Source organism: Alligator sinensis, unplaced genomic scaffold, assembly GCF_000455745.1.
Source record: "Alligator sinensis unplaced genomic scaffold, ASM45574v1 scaffold1018_1, whole genome shotgun sequence".
Taxonomy (NCBI): domain Eukaryota; kingdom Metazoa; phylum Chordata; order Crocodylia; family Alligatoridae; genus Alligator; species Alligator sinensis.
In genome coordinates, this window is record NW_005842038.1 from 185,024 (window position 1) to 197,011 (window position 11,988).

Genomic DNA, 11,988 nt, shown 5'->3' on the forward strand with positions numbered 1-11,988 from the left:
CTTTCTGTTTGCAGAGCCAGCTTCTCCACTGCTGCATTGGTAGAACGCATGCGTTTCACGCTGGCTAGATGCCTCTTTATCACCATCTGAAACCTTTTCTTCTCACATTTCAAAGGGCACGTTTCAGCTTCTGATTTGCAGCTCTGAGGTGGAAGAGGAGAAGGATGAAGAGGAGGAGGAGGGTGGCTCTTGCAAGCTGGTTCCCATGATAAAGATCTGCTCTTTTTTAAAGGAGTAGCTGAAGACTTCATGCCACCCACTGACTGCTGAGTGACTTGCAGATCACTCAAAGGGCTGGATGGGCTTCTTGAAAGACATGTGGTTGTCTTCCTTTGGGACAAGAGAATTCTAAGCTCTGCAGAGTCACGCTCAAAGAAGAGAGATTCTTTTCTTCTGATGTTGGGGCTCTCCCCTAACATGAGAAACCCATAAGGAGTGGTGATTTTGGAGAGGTGGGGCAAAGACAGTGCTGCTCTGGTTGCAGGATCAGAGTGGTTTGAAGCTCTCTCCAAGTCCTCAGAGAAAACACTGCTGTCTGCAGAATACAGAGTTTGTCTTATGAACAGTTGCTCTCTTCTGCACAGAGTTTCTTTCTTGATGTGGGATTCAGATTTGCTTCTTGACTGTCTGGGTTCTTGGGCTACTTCAGTGGAGGTTCTTCTGTCCTGGGAACAATCCTCAGTATCTTCTACTGGTTCCAATTGAAAGCAAATGTGCTCTATGTCCAGAGAAGGGATGAAAAATTTAGGAACTCGATCAGGAGTCATGACAATGTTGAAAATAGCTTTATTTTTCGGAGCTACTTTATCTTCAGGAGCTGGTTTGCTGACTTTGAACCTTGTCCAAGTTAGGAAGCTCTCTACAGCACTTTTTAGGGAGCGCTGGGACGTTTCAGACATTATTTCAGCCTTTTTGAAACACAGTGCTGTTTGCTCACTGAATTCTCACAGCACTGATTTGCTGATGGAGGATTCACTCCTGCTTATAAAACAAAACAAGTTACGTCATCTGATGGCGAGACGTCATTGGCATGGCAACCAAAGATAAGAAGGCTTTTATACTCCTACTTATATACTTATGGTGTGATTCATGCTACATCATTACCTTAAAGCAACTTAATGTATTTTATATTTAAAAAAGTCTGGTTCAGTTTCAGTGTCCTTAAAAAAAACAACAGAGGGATATAGTTATATAAAAAAAGTTATTTGATTTTCTTAGTATTCAGTTTATCACATGCTATTGAGCATTTTCAAGTGAAGCATAACTCTTCCCTGTCTGTTTGGGCATGAACTGCATGAAATATGAGAACATATAAATGGGGATAACAAATGCACTTCATTTACACTGTCTCAATTTAGCTTTCAGCAGATGATCTTTTTTTCACCTATTTTAAGCATAATAATGTCTTTGATCAGAGTTGCTTTAAGAGTGAAGGAAGAAGTGTGCCACTTTAAGTGATCAGGCAATATTTCTGACACAGATGCATATAAATTGTTTTAATCCCATGGGATCTGAAAGCATTTTATAAACCATGCGCATGGCACTGTAGGTGGTGAAAGTAGATTCATAGATTGTAAGGCCTCGGAAGATCATCGGGTCCAGGCCCCTGCACCAAGCAGGAAAGACAACTGGGTGTCAAGTGACCCCAGCAAGGTGACTGTCTAGTCTTCTTTTGAAGATTACCAGGGAAGTGATTGCACCACCTCTGGAGGGAGCTTATTTCTCAGTCTGGACACCAGGACTGTGAAGAAGTTTTTCCTAACGTTCAGCCTGAATCGATCTTCTAGGAGTTTGTGGCCATTACTCCTGCTTTTCCCCTAGGGTACCCTGGTGAACAGCTGATCACTGAACCCTTTATGTACTCCCCTAGAAAAGTAGTCCCCAAGATACCACTGGGATTTCAAACCAGACAATCCCATTTACTAGACAGGTGCTTTAACCAACTAAGCCAGAGGTGAGCAATTATTTTGGGCAGAGAGCTGCTTACTAAGTAGTACTTACTGGAACTGGTAAAATTAGTCCTCAAGGCACCACTGGGATTTGAACCCAGACACTCCCATTTACTAGACAAGTGCTTAAAAAAACTAAGGCATGGCACCTCTTAATCCAAAAGATCCAGGTGAAACTTGAACCACAGACCTTGGCTCTACTTCCCCAATACTATTTCATAAGTACCACATACTAACCCATTGTACCACTGGAGCTAATAAAATTAGTCTTCAAGGTACCACTGGGATTGGAACCTAGGCTTTCCTGTTTACTAGAAAGGCTCTTTGAATGCTCCAAGTGAGGCTTGAAGTCATGAGCTTGGCTTTACTTGCCCCATACTACTTTATAACTACCATGTGCAACCCCATTGCACAACTGGAGCCGGTAAAATTAATTTTCAAAGCTACCACTGGGATTTGACCCCAGAATCTTCTGTAAACAAGTTAAGTGCTTTAACTAACTAAGCCATAGCACTGCTTAGTCCAAATCTCTGGGTGAGGTGTCAACTCGACCTGGGTTTTACTTTCCCTTTACTGTGCTGTAAGTACCACTTGCTACCTGATTCCACCACTGGAGCTGGCAGAATTAGTCCTCAAGGTACCACTGGGATTTGAACCCAGGCTATTCTGCTACTATGCAGACACTTTGAATGCTCCAGGGGAGGCTTGAATCATGACCTTGGCTTTATTTCTCCAGTACTACTTTATAAGTACCACATGCTACCCCATTGCACAACTGGAGCTGGTAAAAATCACTTTTCAGGTACCACTGGGATTTGAACCCAGGATCTCCTGTTTACTAGACAGGCACTGTAACCACCTAAGCCATGGTACCACTTACTATGACTGGATTGGAAAGACTTGAACTCTTGACTCTTGCTTTACTTCCCCAATACTACTATATAAGTACCATGTGCTAACCCGTTGCACCAGCAGAGCTGGTATAAGTTATTTTCAAGGTACCACTACGATTTGAGCTCAGGCTTTCCTGTTTGCTAGACAGGCAATATAAACAGTTAAGCCAGGGCACCTCTTAGTCCAAAGCTCAGGGTGAGATTTCATCTGTACTACATTATAAGTACCAAATGCTACCCCATTTCACGACTGGAGCTGGTAGAAGTCAGCTTTTAAGGTACCACTGGGATTTGAACTCAGGATCTCCTGTTTACTAGACAGGCAATTTAAGAAGCTAAGCCATAGCATGGCTGAAAATTGAAGGCTTGATGAGGTCTGAACTCTTGACCTTTGCTTTATTTCCCCAGCACAGTTTTAAAAGGAGCATGTGTTAACCCATTGCACAACTGGAGCTGGTAAAATTAGCTGTTAAGATACCACTAGGATTTGAACCTAGGACCCCTTGCTTACAAAGCAGGCACTTTAACCAGCTAAGCCATGGCACCATTTAGTTCAGCTGATTTTGAGAGGCTTGAGCTCTTGACCTTTGCTTTACTTCCCAATACTACTTTATAAGTACCACGTGCTAACCCGTTGCACCACTGGAACTGGTAAAAGGAGATTTTTACTTACAACTGGGATTTGAATGCTGGATCTCCGCTTTACAACAAAGGCACTTCAACCAGCTTAGCCATGACACGACTTAGTCCAAAGCACCAGGTGAGGCTTGAACTCCCAAACTTGGCTTTACTTCCCAGTTACTATTTAATGAGTACCATGTGATACTCCATTGCACAAGTGAAGCTGGTAAAATTAGCCTTTAAGGTACCACTGGGACTTGAACACAGGGTCTCCTGTTTATTAGAGAGGTACTTTAACCATCTAAGCCATGGCACCACATACTATGATTTGTTTTGAAAGGCTTGAACTCTTGACCTTTGCTTTACTTCCCAATACTACCTTATATATATCACGTGCTAACCCGTTGCACCACCAGAGCTGGTATAAGCCATTTTTAAGGTACCACTAGGATTTGAGCTCAGCTCTCCTGTTTGCTAGACAGGCAATATAAACAACTAGGTCAGGGCACCTCTTAAGTTCAAAGCTGCGGGTGAGGTTTCAACTCATGACCTGGGCTTTCCTTCCCCTGTACTACATTTTAAGTACCAAGAGCTACTCCATTCCACCTCTGGAGCTGGTAGAAACAGTACTCAGGCTACCACTGGGATTTAAACCCAGGCTATTTTGTTTACTACACAGGTGCCTTGAATGCTCCAGGTAAGGCTTGAAATCATGACCTTGGCTTTACTTGCCCAGTAATACTTTATAAGCACCACGTGCTACCCCATTGCACAACTGGAGCTGTTGAAAACAGTTTTTCAGGTACCACTGGAATTTGAACCCAGGATCTCCTGTTGACAAGGGAGGCACTTTAACCAGCTAAGCCACAGCACCACTTAATGTGAAGTGTTGTGAGAGGCTTGAACTGTTGACCTGGGCTTTACTTCCCAAAACTACTTTATAAATACCACATGCTAAACCATTGCACCACTGGAACTGCTAGAAGGAGATTTTTAGTTGCAATTTGAATGCTGGATCTCCGCTTTACAACAAAGGCACTTCAACCAGCTCAGCCATGACACAACTTAGTCCAAAGCACAAGGTGAGGCTTGAACTCCCAAACTTGGCTTTACTTCCCATTACTATTTAATGAGTATCACATATTACTCTATTGCACAGGTGGAGCTGGTAAACCTAGCTTTTAAGGTACCACTGGGATTTGAACCTAAAATCTCATGTTTTCTAGGCAGGCACTTTAACCAGCTAAGGCATAGCACCACTTTGTATGAGCTACTTTAAAAGGCGTGAACACTTGACCTTTGCTTTACTTCTCAATACTACCTTATAAGTACCACGTGCTAACCCATTGCACCACCAGAGCTGGTATAAGCCATTTTCAAGGTAGCACTATGATTTGAGCTCAGGCTTTCCTGTTTGCTAGACAGGCAAATAAATAGTTAAGCCAGGGCACCTCTTAGTCCAAAGCTCAGGGTGAGATTTCATCTCATGACCTGGGCTTTCCTTCCCCTGTACTACATTATAAGTACCAAATGCTACCCCATTGCACAACTGGAGCTGGTAAAAGCCAGCTTTTCAGGTACTACTGGGATTTGAACCCAGGATCACCTGTTTACTAGACAGGTACTTTAACCAGCTAAGCCATGGCACCACTTAAACCTAGTGACTAGGTGAGGTTTGAACTCTTGATCTTTCCTTTATTTCTCCAGTACGATTTTATAAGGAGCATGTGCTGTCCCATTGCACAACTGGAGCTAGTAAAATTAGTTTTTTAGGTACTGCTGGGATTTGAATGACTTTACTAGGTAAGCACTTTAACCAACTAAGCCATGGCACCACTTAGTCCAAAGCTCCAATGAGGCTTTAAATCATGACTTTGGCTCTACTTCCCCAGTACTACGCTATAAGTACCATGTGCTAACTCATAGTACCACTGGAGCTGGAAAAATTAAATCTTAAGATACCTCTGGGATTTGAACTCAGGCTTGTTTATTCTTTTAGCAGCCACTTTAACCAGCTAAGCCAAGGGACCACTTAGTGCAAGGTGCTTGTGAGGCTTAAACTCTTGACCTTTGCTTCACTTCCCCAGCACTATGATATAAGTACCACATGCTAACCCATGGCACCACCAAAAGTGGTAAAATCTTTGGTCTAGGCACCACTGGGATTTGAACCCAGGATCTCCTGTTTACAAGACAGGCACTTTAACCAGCTAAGCCATGGCACCGCTTACAATAAACTATTTTGAAAGGCTTGAACTCTTTTCCTTTGCTTTACTTCCCAATACTACCTTATAAGTACCACGTGCTACCCCATTGCACAACTGGAGCTGGTAAAAAACAGTTTTGAAGGTATCACTAGGATTTGAACCCAGGATCTCCTGTTTACAAAACAGGGACTTTAACCAACTAAACCATGGCACCTCACCTTCCACAGCTTCCTGTTGGGTTTCAACTCATGACCTAAGCTTTACTTCCCCTGTACTACATTATAAGTATCACATGCTACCCTATTTCACTGCTGGAGCTGGTGCAGAGGATACAGGTGTGAACACTTGGGACCTAAGTCTGAAATATTGTGCAGCTGTGACTGTAAACTGCAGTAGCTAGCCAGAAAAGTAGTTAGCCCAAGGGGTTAGATTTGGTGTAACAGTTCCTACAAGCAAGCTTTTCATTACTTTTGTAATTAGTGTGTGATATTTATGTTCTTGTACTGTAATGCTTCTCAGTCTCTGGAGGCAATTCAAAATTAGTGGTAATTGGAGTGTGTACCAGAGAAAGGAAAGGAATGGGAGGCTTCATGTCCATCTTTATTGGATGGGCCCTTGATTTTTTAAGTAAATACTGGTTTGATTATTCCTTATTTTTAGTTGATAGTGGATTGGGTTTGCAGGCTAATTCATGTGCACCAGTACTCGCAGAAGATCCTTGCCCAAAGTGGCATGGGCTGAGATAAAATTGCTTTCAAGAACATAGGTATTTCTTAGATCTCTGCCCTCATGAAGAAGAAGTGTCTGTATAATATGTACAACACAGCATCCAAATGTGTCTGTCTTCCTTGAGGGGTCCATTCTGAAGAAGAAAACTCTTTTTTGCTGTTCCCATTAAATTGGTGTAAACTTTTGCTTGATGTTAGAGGTTTGAGCTATGAAACTCAAATTCTGTTTGATTCCTCCTGATGACCCAATCTGGCTGTTGTTGCACATAGTAGATTCAGGGAATTTTGAACTGCCAGAGAACTCCAAGGCATTGGAAAAGTTTCCTAAGTGTAGTGGGGTGTGATATACATTACAGACAAACATACCTGGATTTTCCCCATTGTCTACTACTGCTCCCACTTAGTGATTTGATTTTCTTAGATTAGGGGTGGGCAACATATGGCCCATGAGGCAAATCTGGCCAGCCAATGGATTCTATCTGGCCCAGAGCAGGTCCCTTGGCCTTGCCTGGCCCAGGCATGGTGTGGGGGAAAACTTGGGCTGTGGTATGTGCAGCTAGTTCTGCTGCCCATGGGGGCAAAGCAGGGTGAGGGCAGTATGGAAGCCAGACTCTGCTTCTCAGCAGCCCCTACAGTGGTGGCTCCTTCTCACTGCTGCCACTAGTGTCTCTTCTACTGCTAGACCCAGCCCTGCTGCACAAGCATCCCAGCCCATGTGCCTTGCACCCACTGCTGGGGGAGCTGAATGAAGCAGCCAGGTGGGATCTTCATGGAAACTGGCTGAGACCCCTGTGGTCTGGAAGCAGGATGGGCAGGCACGGACCGGGGCCAGGATCATGAGTCAGTGACAGCACGGGGCTGGGGTCCATGGCAGAGCCATGATCCACTCCCCACCTGGGCCGCATAGGATCATAGGATCAATTGCCAACCTCTCCCCTCCCCCCCACCCCAATAGCAACAGTTCACCAAAATGCCAAAAGTGACCTTCCAGCCAAAATAATTGTCTACCCCTGGCTTAGATCATACAGTAGAGGCCTGTGTTTTGGAATGAATGGTCCAGACTCAGTCACCACTGACAACTAATCCAGAGAAAGATGATAAAGGAAAGAATTTGACTTTCCGCCATGCATATGTGGATATCTTATTTTAAATACCATCTTGAATGAAGCAGTGACACTGTCAGTCTAACTTTAGCTGCAGCTTTGAAGTTACACTTTAATGCAAGCTCTTACAAGATCTGTAGCATTGTGGGCAGACCCTTTTTCATCTATTTAGTGATTAATGGTAACATTCTGTTTTTCCCTGGTCATCCAAGTATTCACTTTTTGGGTCATCTACAGGACATTTTGGGCACCTACGTGTCCAGAACAATCATATTCCTGGACACATAGTCCTGTGCAGATGGACAATGATGCACAACTACATACAGACTGAGCATGCACGGTTGCAGGCAGCATGTGCTTATGCCCTTGGGGATGCATTATAGACTTCCATGTGAAAACACAATCGGCCAAAACCGTGGTTATAGGGCTTAAACTGAGGAATAGAAAAAGCTTGTTTATGGCCTTCTTTTTATGCCTTAGCTCAGTGGCTAAGGCACTCACCTAATTAATGGGTTCTAGACTCCCCTCCTCACCCATGGAAAGCTTGAAGAAGGATGTACTTAGTTGCCAGGATAGTAAGCTAGCCACCAGAGCACAGCTTAAGCATTGTTCACACTATAGTCACTTCAGTACTCCTTTCCAAGCTGGTCCCTTCGGAGGTCTGTGGAAGATATGTGGGGACAGGAAGAAGGAAGGAAGCAAGAGGATGTGTGGCTCAGTGGTGCCTGTTGGCTGGATAATGCCTAACCTGCGGAGTAGTCATTTGAGTAGGCTACTGAAAAGTGAACAGAGCCTGGGATCCAGACCCTCCAGCTTCCCAGCTGAGTCCCTAGCCCTTTGGCTATGGTGGAAGGAAAGATAAGAGAGCTCTTTCTCCTACTTATGTTGCCCAGTCTGGGTGCACGCATACTCATCCGTGTGTGCAGGGCAGTATGTCAGAAACAGAATTCCTCTCAACACATATACGTGCCAAAAGTGCCCTGTAGATATGTCACAGATTGTGCAACTTTTGAGGGGAAACTCTGCCTCCGCACTCCCCAGGAAGAATACTTATTCAGTCGCAAGGATCCCCTGAAGCCAGCCCTGGCATGGCTTCTTCAGGGGCAAGCCTCTGGTTTGAGACCCTGGCTCTTTGTTTTTCTTTGCCATCCACAGCACCCACATCTCAAAGAGATCCTTCTTTTTGGTCAACTCCTGGGAAGGGTTTTTTTTTTGTCTTCAGAGGGGATGGGGGAGTCAGAGTGCTGACTTGCCAAATAGCATGCCACTGTGGTTACTTCTGTCCTCCCTCAGACTCTTGTTTGCTCTCAACTCTCCTTCTTGGGACTACTCTTTTTTCTCCCCAGGTCTCTCAGAGCCTCTCTCCTACTCCCTAGACACAGCAAGCCACACTTGGAGTAAAACTGTTACCAAACTACAATATTAACCCGGGAAAAAAAAAAAAACGTACCCATTCCAATGAAGCATAACTATTATGGGGAGGCAACCAGGGAACCATCTTTGTGTCCTGCTGCCAGGCGCAGACTGCCATCTTCCCCTGGGGTAGTAAAGGCATCTAGATATCCTACTTATGAATCTATTTATGGCAACTATTTACAGCAAAGTGTGCTCATTGAGCACCGTGCTTCCCCTTGAAGTGTTCACCAGAACTCCAGTTCATAACTCAGCCTAATTAGCTTCTGTTGTCACAAGATAACCAAAAAATGAGAAGGAAATAATAAAATATCACCTAAGTTTTACTGGCACATGTAAGAATCTATTCCTCCTCTTGGATGCATAAGAGATGTGTATGAACAGTTGCATAGATTTTAGTTCCTATTCCACCTTGCACAATTCCTATCCCACAATACTGTTGCTACAGCACATGCCCAGAAGTGATCCAGTAAAGTCACCTGAGTATTTAAGGTGCTTATTTTACCCAATAATGAGTTGCTGTTAAATACATCAGTTACACTGATGTACATCTGTAATAATGCCAGTGTAAATCATGGCATTATTCTGGATTAAGTTTCAGGAACAAAGGGGAGAGGGTAAGATTTGACGAAATAGAGTTGCGTCAGTGAACACAACAGGATATTCTGGACTACAATGCACAAAATGATCTGAAAATAAACTGTTGGCCAGTAATTAGGTGCGCACTCCACCCTTCTGTGTCTAGCAGGTATAAGGTGCCAAGTGTCATGGGAGAAGAATTATTCTGAGTGAAACTTGGCAGTGGTATGAATAGGTTAGTAAGTACCCACTTCTTTCTGCTTAGGGCTCCATGTAATACTTTCCAGTAGTCCTTTTTTATATAAGGAAATGTTTTAATGAGGACTAATGCTTCCCAAATAGTACACTATGGACATTTATTTTGGCACCAATGGAAGGAGTTTCAAGCAAGTGAAACAACATGTAAAGAAACTTGTTCGTGAGTCACAGTGCTGTTCATGCAGATTTTCTAATAGCTGTGTGATAGAAAAGGCACAAATATTAGAAACAGGGGTGCACACACTTCCTGTCTGGCGGGGCAGTGTCCATCTCCCTGGGCCACAAAATCCAGTTCCCACTTACTTTTTTTCTTGGTCCCCTGAATGTTTTCCTTTTGGCCTAGTTTCATAGATGTTAGGGGATGGAAGGGACGTTACAGATCATTGGGTCCAGTCCCTCCCCCCCCGCACTTGGGCAGGAAAGACTGCTGGGATCAGATGACCCCAAAAAGATGGGCATCAAGACAGTTTTTGAAGATTGCCAGGGTGGGTGACTGTACCACCTCTGGGGGGAGCCTGTTCCAAACCTTCAGCACTCGACTTGTAAAGAAGTTTTTCCTTATGTCTAGCCTGAAGCAATCCTCAATCAATTTGTGCCCATTATTTGTGTTCCCCCAAACCCTGATGTATGCCCCTGATATACTTATAGGCTGCCACCAAGTCCCCTCTGAGTCTTCTCTTCTCCAGGTTGAACAGTCCCATGTTTCTCAGCCTCTCCTCATATGACCTGGTCTCTAGGCCTCTAATCATGCATGTGATCTTCCTTTGGACTCTCTTAAGCTTCTCCATATCCTTCCTGACATGCAGCACCCAGAACTGGATGCAGTACTCCAGCTGCAGTCTCACCAGCCTTGCTTGAGATGCCTCAGTAGATGTATGCCAGTGTTTGATACGCTCTGCCAGCTATGGCATCACATTGGTGGCTCACTTCATTTTGTTGTCCATCACGACACCCAGGTCTCGTTCAGATGTGGTGCTAGCAAGCATAGCACTGCCGAACCTGTAAGTATGTTGTGGATTATTTCTCTCCGGAAGGAGCACTTTACATTTCTCCATATTAAGCAGCATCTGGTTGAGATCCAACCACCTCAAGAGCCTGTCCAGGTTGGCCTGTATTGCCAGCCTGTCTTCAAGCATGACCACGCTCCCCCATAGCTTGGTGTTGTCAGTGAACTTTGCTAGCTTGCTTTTGATACCCAAATTAAAGTTTTCCTCAGGCCACCGATGACCCGCTGCTCAGGGGAGTCACCAAGCTCAAAGTCAGACTTGAACTCATAAGCTCCCAGCATGGAAACCACTGAATCAGAGAGAAGGACCAGAAAGGCAATATGCATGGTAGCCCATTCAAAGATTGAACCCACATCCTTAGCATCATTCTCTATCCAACTGAGCTAAACAGCTCTCAACTAAAACTCAGCTTCAAGGCACCACTGGGATTTGAACCCAGAATCTCCTGTTTACTAGACAGATGCTTTAACCAATTAAGCCATGGTACCTCTTAAACCAATGCTCCAAGTGAGGCTTGAACTCACAACCTTGGCATCACTTACTCAATACTAGCTTATAAGTACCATGTGCTAACCCATTGCACCACTGGAGCTGGTGACATTTATTTTGTGACGGCCATAACTTGAGACTTAAACTTACCTGCTTACAGGCAGACAAACTGACAACCTTGCAGTCACCAGCTCACAACTCAGGGCCTTCAGCCACAGAAGAGGCATTCCGAGTACAGAAGGACATTATTAGCTCTGCATATGCTGGGACCGGAGGATTAGGACACTCTCTTTTGATATGGGTGCTTGTTATTAAAATTATACCTACTTAGGCAGGTAAGTACCACTTGTTCCTTTGTTGTAAGAAGAGCTAGTCATAGTTTTGGTTGGCTACATGCTCAAAGCTTTGGCTTAGCATTTCTGTGCCTTCCCGTTGCATTACATCAGATCATAAATGATGTTGGATGTCTTGGTAGCCACCTTGAATCACTTCAGTTTAAAACATAGCACCTCTGATGTTTGTGTGCTGCCCACCTTTCATCTAATAACCTTGTGGTACAAGCACTTGACCCCAAAGTCAGACACCTAAATCCTAGGTCCTTCCTACCCTGCAGAAGTCACTTACTTCCCAGGCCAGTGACCAAATCACCAGCCAGTGGCTGGGTATGTGTGTGTCAGGGGGTGGCGTAATACCTCCCATTGGAGCTGGGCCACTGAGAAGCCTAGAGTATAATATCCAAGC

At 44.3% G+C, this 11,988-nt stretch overlaps 6 non-coding genes across 6 annotated transcripts; all 6 read right to left on the bottom strand.

Moving 5' to 3' along the window:
* Window positions 1-2,749: 2,749 nt before the first annotated feature.
* Window positions 2,750-2,823, bottom strand: TRNAT-AGU. The gene has a single exon. It is a non-coding gene; the product is annotated as a tRNA-Thr (tRNA).
* A 491-nt stretch (window positions 2,824-3,314) lies between these two features.
* On the bottom strand, window positions 3,315-3,388 carry TRNAT-UGU. Its single transcript has one exon. It is a non-coding gene; the product is annotated as a tRNA-Thr (tRNA).
* Window positions 3,389-5,038: 1,650 nt separating this feature from the next.
* TRNAT-AGU lies at window positions 5,039-5,112 on the bottom strand. Its single transcript has one exon. It is a non-coding gene; the product is annotated as a tRNA-Thr (tRNA).
* Window positions 5,113-5,614: 502 nt separating this feature from the next.
* Window positions 5,615-5,688, bottom strand: TRNAT-UGU. The gene has a single exon. It is a non-coding gene; the product is annotated as a tRNA-Thr (tRNA).
* Window positions 5,689-11,172: 5,484 nt separating this feature from the next.
* Window positions 11,173-11,246, bottom strand: TRNAT-AGU. The gene has a single exon. It is a non-coding gene; the product is annotated as a tRNA-Thr (tRNA).
* An 11-nt stretch (window positions 11,247-11,257) lies between these two features.
* TRNAI-UAU lies at window positions 11,258-11,350 on the bottom strand. The gene is given in 2 exon segments: window positions 11,258-11,293; window positions 11,313-11,350. It is a non-coding gene; the product is annotated as a tRNA-Ile (tRNA).
* Window positions 11,351-11,988: the final 638 nt, after the last annotated feature.